General features: G+C 46.3%; 1 protein-coding gene across 2 annotated transcripts in view; it reads left to right on the top strand.

The window, feature by feature from the left end:
- FRMD6 (FERM domain containing 6) overlaps positions 1–15721 on the top strand; it is a 141397-nt gene that overhangs the window by 75837 nt on the left and 49839 nt on the right. The window contains exon 1 of one of the 2 annotated variants that reach the window (XM_073638489.1): positions 13906–14087. The exons of the other annotated variant lie outside the window; for it this stretch is intronic. The gene's annotated coding sequence lies outside the window, so the exon portion shown is untranslated. Of the gene's footprint in view, positions 1–13905; positions 14088–15721 lie in introns of those variants that run through there. 2 annotated transcript variants of the gene reach the window in all.

Genomic DNA, 15721 nt, shown 5'->3' with positions numbered 1-15721 from the left:
GGTGTTCGCCTTTTTTTTGTTGTTCTGGGAGACATCCGTCTTTTGGGTCATTCTCCAAATTGGTATCGGCTGTGCCTGAGGAGGAGAGTTTTTCCGGTGATTTGGAGAGAGTTTGGACGGATGTGCATGGTAATCTTCAGGAGGCTAACAAAAAATCTAAGAGGTACTTTGACAGGAAACGTCAAGAGGTTTTGTTTACGGTTGGTGACATGGTTTGGTTGTCCTCTAAGAATCTGCGGTTGAGGATTCCTTCTAAAAAATTGGGTCCCAAGTTTGTAGGGCCCTTTAAGGTGCTTCAGGTAGTTAACCAATCTGCTGTTAGGTTGGAGATTCCCACCTCCTGGAAGATTAATCCGGTGTTTCATGTTTCTCTATTGAAAAAAGCTGATGTATCAGATAGAGACGCCACTGCCACTGTTCCTCCGGTGGTGGAGGACGGGGAATATGAAATTTCCCGCATCCTTAATTCTAGACGGTATAGGGGGAGTTTGCAGTATCTCGTCGCTTGGAAGGGTTTCGGACCCGAGGATAACTCATGGGTGAGGGCGGATGATGTTTCTGCTTCCAGACTTGTCAGAGCGTTTCACAAGAGGTTTCCTGATAAACCCGGGCCTAGGGGATCCGGAGGATCCTCATAGAAGAGGGGGTACTGTTAGAACTCTCCTGTTAGGTTTTTTCTATTTTGCTTGTCACATGACCGTTTTTGCCTATTTATTCCTGCTCCGCCCTTCTGGCCATGCTGGACTTAATTGCAATTTCTACTCTTAAGCTAGCCAGGTGCTTTGTAACCTTTCTCCGTCAGTTTAGCTAGGTCTTTTGACCTCTATGTTCTATGTTGTTTGTTTGTCTTTTTACTGCTACAATTTCTGCTAGGAGGTGTCCATCTTTCTCCCAGTCCCTAGTTCTTGTAGGGATCCCTCCCTCACATCTATAGGTCTTCGTTCAGACTAGCTGAGGACTTTAGCGGGTCTGATCGCAGGATCAGGTTCCCCGTTACATCGTAGGGATCTAGCTTAGTCATATTGTAGGGACAGATCTCCTGTCTTTCCTTAGTGCTTGTAGCCGATCATAACATTGGGAGGGACCACACTGTATTCCCCCCTTTTTGCTCTCGGAAGCCCCCGAGGCCATGCCTCTCTATCCAGAAGGATAGATCAACCTCTCGACCTTCTACCATTAGTGATCTCTCCCCCTTCTTTAGAGCCTCCAGAAGGCGCCGTTGCAGCATGCCGTCCCCAAAGCCCGGAGACGAGGAGGAGGAGGATGCCCTATTTGCCCCGGCGGTGACACTGGCATAACTCTGGACAGGTGTTGCCACCACCGGGGGGGCAACCGGACCAGTGACTACATCAGCCCCAACAGCATCACCATTACCCACCTCCATCTCACCCTCCACCAAACCAGCAACCACACCACTGGACAATGAATTGGCCTCATTCACACCCACCACCACATTCATTCCTGCTGGACCAGTAACAATGGTGGATGACATTTTGACCTCCGCATCAGGCACAAGGGGTTCAGTCATCTCCATAGAACTGGACGCTACCTCACCCCTGGTCTTATGTGTGCCCGACACATCAGTCGGTAATTTCCGCTGTTTTGCATTTGTAGAGATGCGCCGCTGATCTTTAGCTGTTGTGAGGCGCCGCTGATCTTTAGCATCAGGATCTTCCTGACCAGCGGCGCCAACACAAAATAACACTTTCGTGGGAGAACTGGAACTCTCAACCTCAGCAGCCCCCTCACACTGCCGCCGCTTCTCAACTAAGTGATCAGCGGCAACAGCATTCAGAGGCGCCGAGGCTACCGGAGCTGCCCCCGACACCGGGCTGCTCCCCCCTCCCACTGAGGAGCGCACCACAGCATCGTGGCCTGACGGAACGCCCGCCGCCGGGCCGCCCTCACTGTCCAGCCTCTCGGCTGATGCACCTCCTGCTGCGTCCCCGCTACTACAAGCAGAGACGGAGCTCTGCGCCTCACTACCACTCTGTGTAATCTCCCCGCGCCTTTGCACCGGATCCACAGCAGAACCCGGGCTGGGCTGGGCTGGGCAACGGGGCTTATACAGCGAGCTGAGCCTGCCGCCGACTCAGGGGGTACAGGGAGGGGGGCATTTACATAGCTTACCGCTTCCTGCAGCTTTGGCTTGATCTTCTTAGCCTTTTTGTGGTCCCCAGGTGCCTCTTCTGGTAGGACGTCACCAAGATGGAAGTTTTGGAGGCACACTGGGGACTCCAGGAGCTTTATTTCTGCCATTAGCGCCCCTCCCTGGCCGCTGCTGTCACTGTCCTCCCCAGAGCCTGCAGAACTGCGACCGGATGTCATTGTCGCCTGTCCTGCAGGGAGCTCGCTGCACGTGGCCTGCGGGTGACTTTGCAGGCTGCCAGGTGGGGCTTGCTGATTGTCATCATCACTCTCAACATCCACCTGGCTCTCAGGCTGCAGCCACATCTGCCTTTGCTATCTGTTATCAGCCATTTCTTTGAAGCGGTCTTCATTAACTAGTTTTTCCTTAAAAGGACCACTCTCCTCTCTGATGATAGCTTTCCTTAGTTCCAGCAGATGAATCTCACTGGTGAGCCTCTTTACCTCCGCCTGGAGTTTAGCCTTCCTCGATTTGGAGGCACCTGCAGCTTTGGCGCTTGTGCAGCGCAGCTCCTCCCGAAGCCTCCTGACGAGCTTACTTGCATCTTCATACTCACGGAGGTGGATCATGACCCGGGAGGCATAGGTGGACACAGACTCCCGGGGTCCCTGCAGCCCTCAACCCCCCTCCGTGAGCACTCGGCTTTCCTCCGGAAGGAGCACTATAATGCGCGCTGTCAGGCTTTTCCTCCATGTTGGAAGCCTTGCGGCTTCTAGGAGTCTCCACAGTCCTGGGGGGAGTAGGAGCCACATTGCTGCGACTCCTGGTGGAGCGTCTCACCCCCGAGTCCTCCGATGTGCAGGCCGGTTACTGGTTTCTTCTGCCCCCCGCCGGCCTGGTTCGGGAAGCAGAAGCCTGGGACTTGGCTCCATCACTCATCCCAGGAAACCCACTCCCTCCCTGGGTAGGAGAGAGAGCAGATCCCCAGGTGGAGAGGTGTTGGTTCTCAGGAGAGCTGGAGCACACAGCGGGATCTGCAGCCACCACACCCGCAATCACCACAGTGAGCAACAGCTGATCAGAGCTGCACTCACTGTTCTGCAGGTGCAGTCACTGTGTACATACATTACATTACTGATCCTGTACTGATCCTGAGTTACATCCGGTATTATACTCCAGAGCTACACTCACTATTCTGCTGGTGCAGTCACTGTGTACATACATTACATTACTGATCCTGTACTGATCCTGAGTTACGTCCTGTATTATACCCCAGAGCTGCACTCACTATTCTGCTGGTGCAGTCACTGTGTACATACATTACATTACTGATCCTGTACTGATCCTGAGTTACATCCTGTATTATACTCCAGAGCTGCACTCACTATTCTGCTGGTGCAGTCACTGTGTACATACAGTGGTGGCCAAAAGTATTGGCACCCCTGCAATTCTGTCACATAATACTCAGTTTCTTCCTGAAAATGATTGCAATCACAAATTCTTTGGTCTTATTATCTTCATTTAATTTGTCTTCAATGAAAAAACACAAAAAGAATTGTCCTAAAGCCAAATTGGATATAATTCCACACCAAACCTAAAAAGGGGGTGGACAAAAGTATTGGCACTATTTGAAAAATCATGTGATGCTTCGCTAATTCGTGTAATTAACAGCACCTGTAACTTACCTGTGGCACCTAACAGGTGTTGGCAATAACTAAATCACACTTGCAGCCAGTTAACATGGATTAAAAGTGACTCATCCTCTGTCCTGTGTCCTTGTGTGTACCACATTGAGCATGGAGAAAAGAAAGAAGACCAAAGAACTGTCTGAGGACTTGAGAAACCAAATTGTGAGGAAGCATGAGCAATCTCAAGGCTACAAGTCCATCTCCAAAGACCTGAATGTTCCTGTGTCTATCGTGCGCAGTGTCATCAAGAAGTGTAAAGCCCATGGCACTGTGGCTAACCTCCCTAGATGTGGACGGAAAAGAAAAATTGACGAGAGATTTCAACGCAAGATTGTGCGGATGGTGGATAAAGAACCTCAACTAACATCCAAACAAGTTCAAGCTACCCTGCAGTCCGAGGGTACAACAGTGTCAACCCGTACTATCCGTCGGCGTCTGAATGAAAAGGGACTGTATGGTAGGATACCCAGGAAGACCCCACTTCTTACCCCGAGACAGAAAAAAGCCAGGCTGGAGTTTGCCAAAACTTACCTGAGAAAGCCTAAAACGTTTTGGAATAATGTTCTCTGGTCAGATGAGACAAAAGTAGAGCTTTTTGGGAAAAAGCATCAACATAGAGTGTACAGGAAAAAAAAAGAGGCATTCAAAGAAAAGAACACGGTCCCTACAGTCAAACATGGCGGAGGTTCCCTGATGTTTTGCGGTTGCTTTGCTGCCTCTGGCACTGGACTGCTTGACCGTGTGCATGGCATTATGAAGTCTGAAAACTACCAACAAATTTTGCAGCATAATGTAGGGCCCAGTGTGAGAAAGCTGGGTCTCCCTCAGAGGTCATGGGTCTTCCAGCAGGACAATGACCCAAAACACACGTCCAAAAGCACTATAAAATGGTTTGAGAGAAAGAAAGACTTCTAAGGTGGCCAGCAATGAGTCCAGACCTGAATCCCATAGAACACCTGTGGAGAGATCTCAAAATGGCAGTTTGGAGAAGGCACCCTTCAAATATCAGGGACCTGGAGCAGTTTGCCAAAGAAGAATGGTCTACAATTCCAGCAGAGCATTGTAAGAAACTCATTGATGGTTACCGGAAGCGGTTGTTCACAGTTATTTTAGCTAAAGGTTGTGCAACCAAGTATTAGGCTGAGGGTGCCAATACTTTTGTCTGGCCCATTTTTGGAGTTTTGTGTGAAATGATCAATGATTTGATTTTTGCTTCATTCTCTTTTGTGTTTTTTCCTTGCAAGCAAATTAAATGAAGAGAATAATACCAAAGAATTTGTGATTGCAATCATTTTCAGGAAGAAACTGAGTATTATCTGACAGAATTGCAGGGGTGCCAATACTTTTGGCCACCACTGTACATTACATTACTGATCCTGAGTTACATCCTGTATTATACTCCAGAGCTGCACTCACTATTCTGCTATATGTTGGCTGCTCTGCACAGTGATTCATCAAGCAGGTAATGTTGGGAGATTTCATCTTTGAAGGCTGCAGAACTGTGAATACAGCTCTGGAGTATAAATAAGCTGTACCTCTGTACAGGATCAGTGATACCCATTATATATACAGACGTCTCTTTTGCATTTGTTGATCTCTCTAGTAGGTATCTAATCTTTTAGATACCTCTGTGGTTCGCCCCAGGGGTGTAAACATAAACCTACTCCACTTTTTTTTGCAATCATTTCCAATCCATCAAGTCTCTTGATCAAAGCCGTCACAATGTGTCACCTCTAGAAATCTCCGCGCTGTAGAAAGCGTCTGTGCGGCCATCAGGACTGCAGAGGCCATGAAGGACCTGATGGAGAGAACCCTGCAGAGATGCCGCCGGCTCCCACCATGAGGACAGAGCGCGGTTGTGCTCATGTAGGCGGTGGAAAACCCCATGGCACGTTATTTAGGGATGGTATTTGACCTCTATAAACTATGAAACAATGAAGCCATTTTCATAGATTTTTTTCCCGTGCATTTCATTGTGGTAATGCCAGTCCGGCTGGAATTATGTAAATGAGGGACGACTTAAATAGCAGCTTCTGCTGCCAAAAGTTCACCCACGGGCAGCAGCAGCGGAACGGTGTTCGGGTGTGATCATTAGTCTCTGAGGAATGGGGCATGAATACTGTGCCGATACATGGTGCATCGGTCATATGTAACTATAGGGGGTGCAGAGACCGCAGACGCACCCGGGTTGTAGGGTCCCGCAGCCCCCGATCCCATAAGACACCAGTAATACTAATGACCTATGACTGACGGACCCGGTTACAGATTTTGCGCTGGGATTCTGGGAGTTTTAAGTTACACCCCTGACAATATGTAAAAAAGCAAAATATTCTTTTGTTTTCCTAAGTAATGGAGTCAACCTGTAGAACTAGAAATCTCAGCATGCCTTGAGAACCATACGCAGTGAAGGACGCGGTCATTCATGTAGCTGTTTCTGGGGGCTCTCAGCATCAGAGAGGAGGCTGATCAGGGGCGACGGGGGGGTTATGGACTTTCTTGCTTTTTGAATAAGACTACACCTAACCTTGTAGTGGCTGACAACATAGAACAATAGATTGCAGGTCCTAGGTGATCGCACACACTTTCTTGATGCTTGCGTCCAGACCTTTGTACACCGTGATGGTCGGTGGCTGCACGGTTTTTTTTACCATTGGGCATCTCGCTGGAAGGGATAATGAACGTCTGCACCAAGACGCAGAATCTGTGAAGAGCGAATGTGCACAAAATACACAGATATTACCCATAATACACAGATATTACCCATAATACACAGATATTACACATAATATACACATAATACACATAATATACACATAATACACAGATATTACACATAATATACACATAATACACATAATATACACATAATACACAGATAATACACATAATATCCACATAATACACAGATATTACACATAATACACAGATATTACACATAATATCCACATAATACACAGATATTACACATAATATACACAACACACAGATATTACAGATATACACATAATATACACAATACACAGATATTACACATAATATCCACATAATACACAGATATTACACATAATATACACATAATATCCACATAACATACACATAATACACAGATATTACACTTAATATACACAACACACAGATATTACAGATATACACAATACACAGATATTACAGATATACACAATACACAGATATTACACATAATATACACAATACACAGATATTACAGATATACACATAATATACACATAATACACAGATATTACACATGATGTACACATAATACACAGATATTACTGATATACACATAATACACAGATATTACACATAATACACAGATATAACACATGATGTACACATGTAGACGCGTCGCCGTTCCCCCTGCAGACGCGTCGCCGTTCCCCCTGCAGACGCGTCGCCGTTCCCCCTGCAGACGCGTCGCCGTTCCCCTTGCAGACGCGTCGCCGTTCCCCTTGCAGACGCGTCGCCGTTCCCCCTGCAGACGCGTCGCCGTTCCCCCTGCAGACGCGTCGCCGTTCCCCCTGCAGGCGCGTCGTCGTTACCCCTGTAGACGCGTCGCCGTTCCCCCTGTAGGCGCATCGCCGTTGCCCCGGTAGACACGTCGCTGGTCACTGGTATTTGCTCATAAGAACTGTCCTTCCTGCGGTGTAAATAAGGACAGCGGAGTGCTCCTTAAAATCACAAACCTGTCTATGTAACGTGGTTGGCACCACTTCTGCGGTTGTCATTCACCTCTTCATAGACAATATAACTTGGCAACAATAGTACATAGCTTTCATCTATCCAAGCTAAACAGAGATTAGCCGGGCAGCACATTCCTGTGTGTGGAGCTCTGCGCAGATCACTCAGTCGCAAGAGCTGGGACAACAGTCACATTCGGTGGAGTGCGGTCGGAGTAAACATGTTGTGCGCAGCGTTGTTTACACACCCGATTCATGAAAAGCGCAATGATGTAAAATTATTCATGAAAGCGCTGCAAATACTTTGTGCTTCAACTCTTCGCAATCTTCAAGAACTCTGCTTTCAGTCAGTGAACAAGAACAGTCGTGGCCAGAAGTTTTGAGACTGAATTTTTTTTTTTAGTGGCAATTTACTGTAACTCTAGATTGTTATGAAGAGCAATCAGATGAGTTGGAAAAAATTACAAAGTCATTCTTCCTTGCCATGAAAATTTAACTTAATCACAAAAAAAACATTTCCACTGAACACAAGCCCTGCCAAAAAAATGACCTGCTTACAGGTTAGCTCAGGAGAAAGTGTTAACAAGGACAAGGCAGCTGATATCACTCTCATTCTGACTGAAGTATAAGAGTAGACAGGCTGCTTTAGAAGGGGATTGCCACTTGAAAACATCTTTGTCTGTTAATCATAATTACCTCCAAGAAAACTGGAGCAGTCTTCATTGCTTTGCATTAAAAGAGCTTTACATGTAAGGACATTGCTGCTTGTGAGATTGCCTCTAAATCCACAATTTATTGGATCATCAAGAACTTCTAAGATACTTGTTCAATTGCTTGTGAAGAAGACTTCAGGGTGCCCAAGAATGTCCAGCAAGTGCCAAGACCATCTCCTAAAGAGGATCGGTTCAACTCTAGCGCAGAGCTTGTTCCAGAATGGCAGCAGGCAGATGTCAGTGCATCTATTCGTACAGTAGGGCAAAGGCTTTTGGTGGCTGCCTGGTGTCATGTTGTCATGTAGGGTAGCAAAGAAGCCACTTCTCTCCAGGAAAAACACCAAAGACAGACAAACATTATGCAGGAAGTACAGAAGATTTGACTGCAAAGGACTGGGGAAAAGTTGAAGCCCCTTCAGACTGTTTGAGACGTCTGGAAGAATGATTGTCCGGAGAAGAAAACGTGAGCACTACCATGAGTTCTGTGTCTGCCAACAGTAAAGCTTCCCAAGACCATTCATGTGTGGGGACTTCTCATCCATGGAGGGGGCTCAATCACAATTTTGCCCAAGAACACTGCCATGAATAAAGAACATCCTCTAAGAGCGGCTTCTTCCATCATCCAGGAGCAACTTGGTGATGGTCAATGCTTTTTCCAGCATGATGGAGACAAGGGAAAAGTGATAACTAAGTGGTTCGGGGAACAAAACATTGCAATTTTGGATCTATGGTGAAGAAACTCCACTCCCCAGATCTCAGTCCCATTGAGAACCTGTGGTGAAACCTCAAAAAACGGGAGGACAAACAAAACTGAGATATAGTGATAAACCCCAAGCACTGATGAGACCAGAACGGGCGGTCATCAGTCAGGATCTGCCCAGAATCTGATATCCAGACGCCAGGGCGAAGGGCAGAAGTTCTGAAAAATAAGGGTCCGTGCTGGAAAAATTGAGTCTTTCCATAAATTTCATGTGCAATGACTTATAGTTATGTGCCATTGGTTGCATAGATGTAGGGTTGATCTCTTTTGACCAATAATTGTCATTAAATGATTCAACTGAGCCAAATTAACATGTTGTGAGCGATAAGTAGATGCCATATACCTCAATCTCTGCTTATCTCTGCGAAAAACAAAAGGATCAAACAGGAAAAACAGGACTATGTTTCGCCATACAGGCTCTGTCAGGTGTATGAGCCCAAACGCTACCTGTCATATCTGCATGTGGCCCTCAGGGTAACACCTATTGGGCACCTTCTCTACCCTTCAGCTTACTTATACAGGTACCTGATGAATTTATACCCGAGCGCTATTCTCAGTGAGTATAATTTCGGATATACTCCCATAGCGGGGGGGGGGAGATGCTTATCAAGTGCTGCGCTGTCATTTGCTTGTTGGGCGTTCAGCAGTTTTTACAAAGCACCTGCCACAACACAGGTAATTACCCATTCATATTAATTACTACGTCTCCCGGTCCTGGCAGCAGCGAGAAAACCTTTTATCTTCTTAGCCTAATGAGGCTCTGAAAACTCTTTAATTTTGTAATCTTTGAATTCAGGGCTATGTGCACGCGGCAGCTCGGATTTCCTGCAGGATTTCTGTTGCAGAGATTCACTACACATTTCATCTTTTGCATTGCCAGAATCAAAATTTGGAGAAAAAAAAAAAATGTCCTGCAGTCGATTTTAATTCTGCAGCACCGGACAATTTATGGATGTTCTCTGCAGTGGCAACAATCACATCCACAATGTTGCTACCGGTTATATATCCCAAAATTGAGAATCTACTGTGTGTTCACCCAACGACCACATACCCTAAGTGAACATAATATGGAAGATTGAATTCAGTAGAGACCCTACTTCAGTATTTGCACAAGATAATAATTTGGGGAAAAGGGATTTTGGACGATGCATCCATTCCTGAATCCATCCCCCTCGTTCCTGTACACTTTTGGGTGCCGCCCAGACAATATCCTGATTTTTGGGTTAGCATCTTAGCATTTTTGGGTGCCTCACAGCTTCGAATAGGTTGTCAATGATCGGTGGTGACCCGCCGATTTAGTTGTTCCCGTTGTCGGTGGCCGGAACTGCTCCGTTATAGAGCTGCACAGCGCTGCTCCGTTATAGAGCTGCACAGCGCTGCTCCGTTATAGAGCTGCACAGCGCTGCTCCGTTATAGAGCTGCACAGCGCTGCTCCGTTATAGAGCTGCACAGCTCCATTGCTGTTTAGTGGCTGCGGCCGGGTACTGCACATCCACCTCTTATTCAAATCAATAAGGGGCAGATGTGCAGTTCTGGCCGCAGCCACCATAAATAGAGAAGCTCCATATCTGAGCAGTTCTGGCCACTGCTGACACCAGGAGCAGCAGATCGGCGGAGGTGCCGGGGTTCGCACCCCCATAGATCAAACATTGATAACCTATCCTAAGGATAGGCCATCAATGTTAAAGTCCTGGACAGCCCCTTTTAAGAGTTTCCTCTGTTACTTCTTAAAAGTTGTCAGCTTTTGCTTTTATCTCACGTGTTCGGCCCAGACTCGATAATAAGAAGACCTGATCAGAAAGTATTCCAGGAACTCCCGGTCGGTCTTAAGACTCAGCCATATTTCCCCCATGAGATCAGTGTCTTATGCTATTTCAATTCATAAGACTAATAATAAGCTTCCGTCATTGTTTTGTGTGGAGCATGAAAGGAGTAATTAGGATGAGAGCACTCGTGTTTGGGGCTGGAGGTAGCGGAGAGACAACGTAATTCCCACTTCAATCTGTTCCACCAAAAAAAAAAAAAAAAAAGGTAAAAATGCAATAAATTTTCCCCAAAACTTTTTCTAATCTGTTCAAACTCAGTGAATGTAAAATGTCTTTATGATTTTAAGTGTTGGCAGTGTGAATTGGGCTTCACTTTACCCTTGAAACTGTCTGAAAAAATTTCCCTTAAAAGGTTTATTCTCATCTTCATAAATGGATAAAATTAGAAAGTCCTTGTAAAAAAAACAACTTTGTAATTTACCTCTTATTAAAACTCTCAAGAATGGAGAGATTTTTAATTTTGTTTACTGCCAGTTGCCTTAGTTACCAGCCACCTCTGCAGCCTATCAGCATTGGTTGCTCACCTAGGCAAGGAGTGCAGCACTTACAAGATCTTTTGTGCGCTGAATCCATCTGGATCGCGGTGTTGGAGCCTTGCCGCCACCCGAGATGTCAAAAATCGGGAGCGCCTCCTCCATCGGCCAGCAATTAGGAAGTTGGGGCATAATGCGCTCCTGAACAAAGAAAATAAGACCGCTCCTTTAATGTGGTGTCATGAGTCCAAAATTGTGGGATATTTTTTTACTAATGACCCTTGTCTAGCGCAGATTAACCTGAAACACTGATTTTCATGCAAAATTTGCTCAAGTCGTCCCCCTTTTGTTGCCCGGTTTCCTTTAAAAAGCAAGATTATTTGCAAGTTTGCACTCATGTGGGCATTGACCGAGCAGCTAGCCTTATATCAGGTTGTAAGGTCTTCAAGTTTATTAGTTAATTTTTAGATATTAGATTGAGTGTGGACTGTATTCATTATTAGCCCTTTAAGTGTTGGAAGCCAAACACCAGCCCTGCACTATGCACTTTATTCATGTTGCAATTGGCTTTAGAGCAGTGATCACAGATGATAACCTGGGAGTTTATAAGTCTACACCCCCCCCAGACTGTAGTTATTAATGCTTAGCACCCCGGGGAGACTTTAGCTCCATTACTGATGGTCACATCCCCCGTGTGGCTGATAGGAATTACTGGCATGTGTGGAATTATCCAAGTATTTCTAGGAGGGAGGGGAAGACATTGTCACTTGTCAAAGAATCACAGCTGAGATCTTCTGCCACAAAGTGTCACAGGGAGGAAAAAAGCTTTCTTCTCTTATACTGCAGTTGTAGCAGAGCTGAATTTGTCATCTACTTCTAGGAGGTTGTAATAACGTTTTCTGATAACTCAGAAACATTCAGTCTGAAAACGACCGACAGCAACGTCTGTTACATTTCCTGTAGATATATTTGCACTTTTATGAGGTCACATTTGGTTCTGTAAACGTTTACTTTTTGTGTCAGATATTTGTAAACATAAATATATATGATTTAAATAGTATGAGTCCCAGCTTGAGGGTGCTCTGCTGTCCCCCATGCTTTACACTGCTGCTCTGCTTGCTGTGTATAACCTGCACCCCCAACACAAGCTCAGAAGGAGGTTTGTGAATAGAAAGACTTTTTAAAGAGGATTTTTCACAGGCTTTTTTTATTTTTTTTTATTTTAACTGAGCACGTCCTTCAATTGCAGCTATTCCACTGATTCTGCATCAGTTTTCCTTTTTTTCCGTGTCCCTCCGTTCCAAAGTTATGTCCCTTGTAATGATGGTGCACATATAAAATTATAAGATCGATGACTCTGCCTAGAAAAGAAGAGATTCATTCAAAACCATTAACAATGTTGCTTCTTTTTTCATTTTAGATGCACTGGGACAATATAAAAATAATAGTTGTGAAAGTATACACACCCTTTAAACTGAATGAATCAACAGGATTTCATCCTCCAAACTATTTCTTTGAGCATGTAACTCTTTCACAGACCAGTCCAGCAATACTGTTACATGGCCCGTCCGTTCCCCCGTTACTGAGATATCAGCATTTACATTTATATGCAAATGAGGCTGAAGGGCTATGGTAGATCTGAAACCTCTGTCACTCCAGCTCTATTCTCCTCCCAGTGCTGCTTCCTCCTAAATGACTGATCACCTCTATGCTGTGTGACTTAAGGCAAAGGAGGCTGAAGTCAATCAAGGAGGAGGTGGCGCTGAGCGGAGAATAGAGCTGGAGTGACGGAGGCCTTCAGATTTACAGATAGCTTTTCACCCTCATTCAAACGCTGATTTCTCAGTAAAGGAAGAATGGTCCAGCCATGTAAATGTATTGCTGGACTTGTTTTTGACAGAGCTACAAGAGTGAATTCCTACTGATAAATTCCCTCTTAAACGGGTTGTCCATTGACTTAAAAACTAAAAGAGGCAACTACCTGCCTGTTCTATTCGGTGTCGGTGATTCAGCTGCTCCATATGAACAGAGCAGCTCTTCTTCTTCCACTCTGCCAACGTCATACTGATTGACAGCCGGCTCCCCGCAGTTAGTCAGCAGGGAGCCGGCCGTCAATCAGCATGATGTCAGCAGTCCTGCCCTGTCAACAGAGCAGAGCAGAGTGGAAGAAGAAGAGCTGCTCTGTCGATGTGACATCAGTGGAAGAATCGCCATCAGGAGCGGTCTGTGACCCCTCTGTGCCCGCAGAGATCGGCGCCGGGCACAACCATCTGCCTGCTGGTTCTTAGACCCATAGAAAAAAAATGTAATATTCCTGGATAACCCCTTTTAAAAATGTAATAAATGTAATCCTGAATTTCTGCTCATTTTATCAGTTCTTTTCTGCTTTTTTTAATTGTCTTTTATCTCCCCCCAGTGACAAACAGGAGAGCGGCCGTTCCACTGATACATTGTTATTGTACGAAACCTAAAAGTTGCTTTTTTTTACCTCTCGATGTTTGTTCTTTTCCAATAAAGCAAGTACAAAAAAAAAGAGAGTAGAGAAAAAAAAAGTAGTCGTCATCATCATCATCAGTAGCAGCAGCAGCAGCAGAGCTGAGCTGAGATCTGGGAGGGAGGAAATGGGAGAGAGGAGGGCGGGGGAGGGAGGATCAGGAGGATCTGGGAGGGTGGCAGTGCTCACACTGGTTGAGGCAGCAGATCTGGAGGCGCAGGCTCTGCCTCACTACAACTTTCATTTCTTCTGCTGTTTCTCATGTCTTTGGTGTAAAGCTCTGCTGGCTGCAGCGGGATTATCCCAGGGGGACATGCAGCCAGTCCAGCTCCCAGCCAGGATTACAGTAAGTGACTGAGCAGCATCCCTGCTCTGTACAGCAACTCTGCATGAAGCAGGCGGCATGGACTGTGCATTAGTCTATGAGAAATACATGTCTGTCCATTATTACACTGGATTTATGGAGATGTAGCAGAGCTGGATCTGTCATATCGTGATGAGTTGTAGGACACGATAAACTCCATAGATTGGCACAATGCGGTGTATTGTAACCAGGATGTACAGATGTAGCAGAGCTGAATTTGTTCTTTAACTTTTTTTTTGCTCCAAATCAAAAACTCCACATCTTCAGACCAACATTGGATGTCCAGCGTTTTACAAGGCGGCGTGTTGTGTGTTATACTCATACAGATGTAGCAGAGCTGGATCTGTCATTTAACTCTTTGTGCCCATGCTCTTATAGTGCAGAGTATGCCTGGATTTCCATCATGTTATAAAGCGGCGTGTTGTGTATGTGTCTGGTGTATTCATCAGTCACATTGCGTCGGAGCTGGAGGCGCTGATGTAGCGGAGCTGGAGGCGCTGATGTAGCGGAGCTGGAGGCGCTGATGTAGCGGAGCTGGAGGCGCTGATGTAGCGGAGCTGGAGGCGCTGATGTAGCGGAGCTGGAGGCGCTGATGTAGCGGAGCTGGAGGCACTGATGTAGCGGAGCTGGGCAACGCTGATGTAGCGGAGCTGGGCAACGCTGATGTAGCGGAGCTGGGCAACGCTGATGTAGCGGAGCTGGGCAACGCTGATGTAGCGGAGCTGGGCAACGCTGATGTAGCGGAGCTGGATCTGCCATTAAACTCCTAGATTGAAAATACAGAATTGTGGTGTTTGATCAATGTTGCGATATTGCTATAATTTGTGCCAGATGACAAATTCAGCTCTGCTACATCTGCAGTGCAATACTAGAGTTCCAGCACATTACCAGGCAAAGTGTAAACTAAATGATGTCTTCCTGTTCAGTTCTGGATAAACAGTAACTGTGGGTTTGCTCCATACTGCCAGGCAGTGTGCTTTTGGTTCAGCACCCAGTGTGTGCCATCATACATACCAGTAGGCACAGCACCCAGTGTGTGCCCATCATATATACCCATTGGCGCAGTGCCCAGTGTGTGCCCATCATATATACCCATTGGCGCAGTGCCCAGTGTGTGCCCATCATACATGCCTGTTGGCGCAGCGCCCAGTGTGTGCCAATTATATATACCTGTTGGCGCAGAGCCCAGTGTGTGCCCATCATATATACCCATTGGCGCAGCGCCCAGTGTGTGCCAATTATATATACCTGTTGGTGCAGCGCCCAGTGTGTGCCCATCGTACATATCCGTTGGCGCAGCGCCCAGTGTGTGCCCATCATACCTGTTGGTGCGGCGCCCGTGTGTGTGCCAATAATACCTTATGGCGCGACGCCCAGTGTGTGCCCATCGTACATACCTGTTTGTGCGGCACCCAGTGTGTGCCCATCAGACCTGTTGGCGCGGCGCCCATTGTGTGCCCATCAGACCTGTTGGTGGATGCTGCCTGTCAATAGTCCAGGATGTGAGTTGTTACAATGTGTCAGCTCCGGGACTGTGTGATTAGCAGGACTGTCTGCATTTAGCCCAGGTGTGTAGTAGAAGGCGTCACACATGGCACAAGGTGCCAGTGCGGGGT

This window comes from Phyllobates terribilis, unplaced genomic scaffold, assembly GCF_046119375.1.
Source record: "Phyllobates terribilis strain yellow unplaced genomic scaffold, ASM4611937v1 Scaffold_7__3_contigs__length_470593459, whole genome shotgun sequence".
Lineage (NCBI taxonomy): Eukaryota > Metazoa > Chordata > Amphibia > Anura > Dendrobatidae > Phyllobates > Phyllobates terribilis.
Note: the sequence above shows the minus strand (reverse complement) of the source record. Positions and strands in the feature narration are given on the sequence as shown.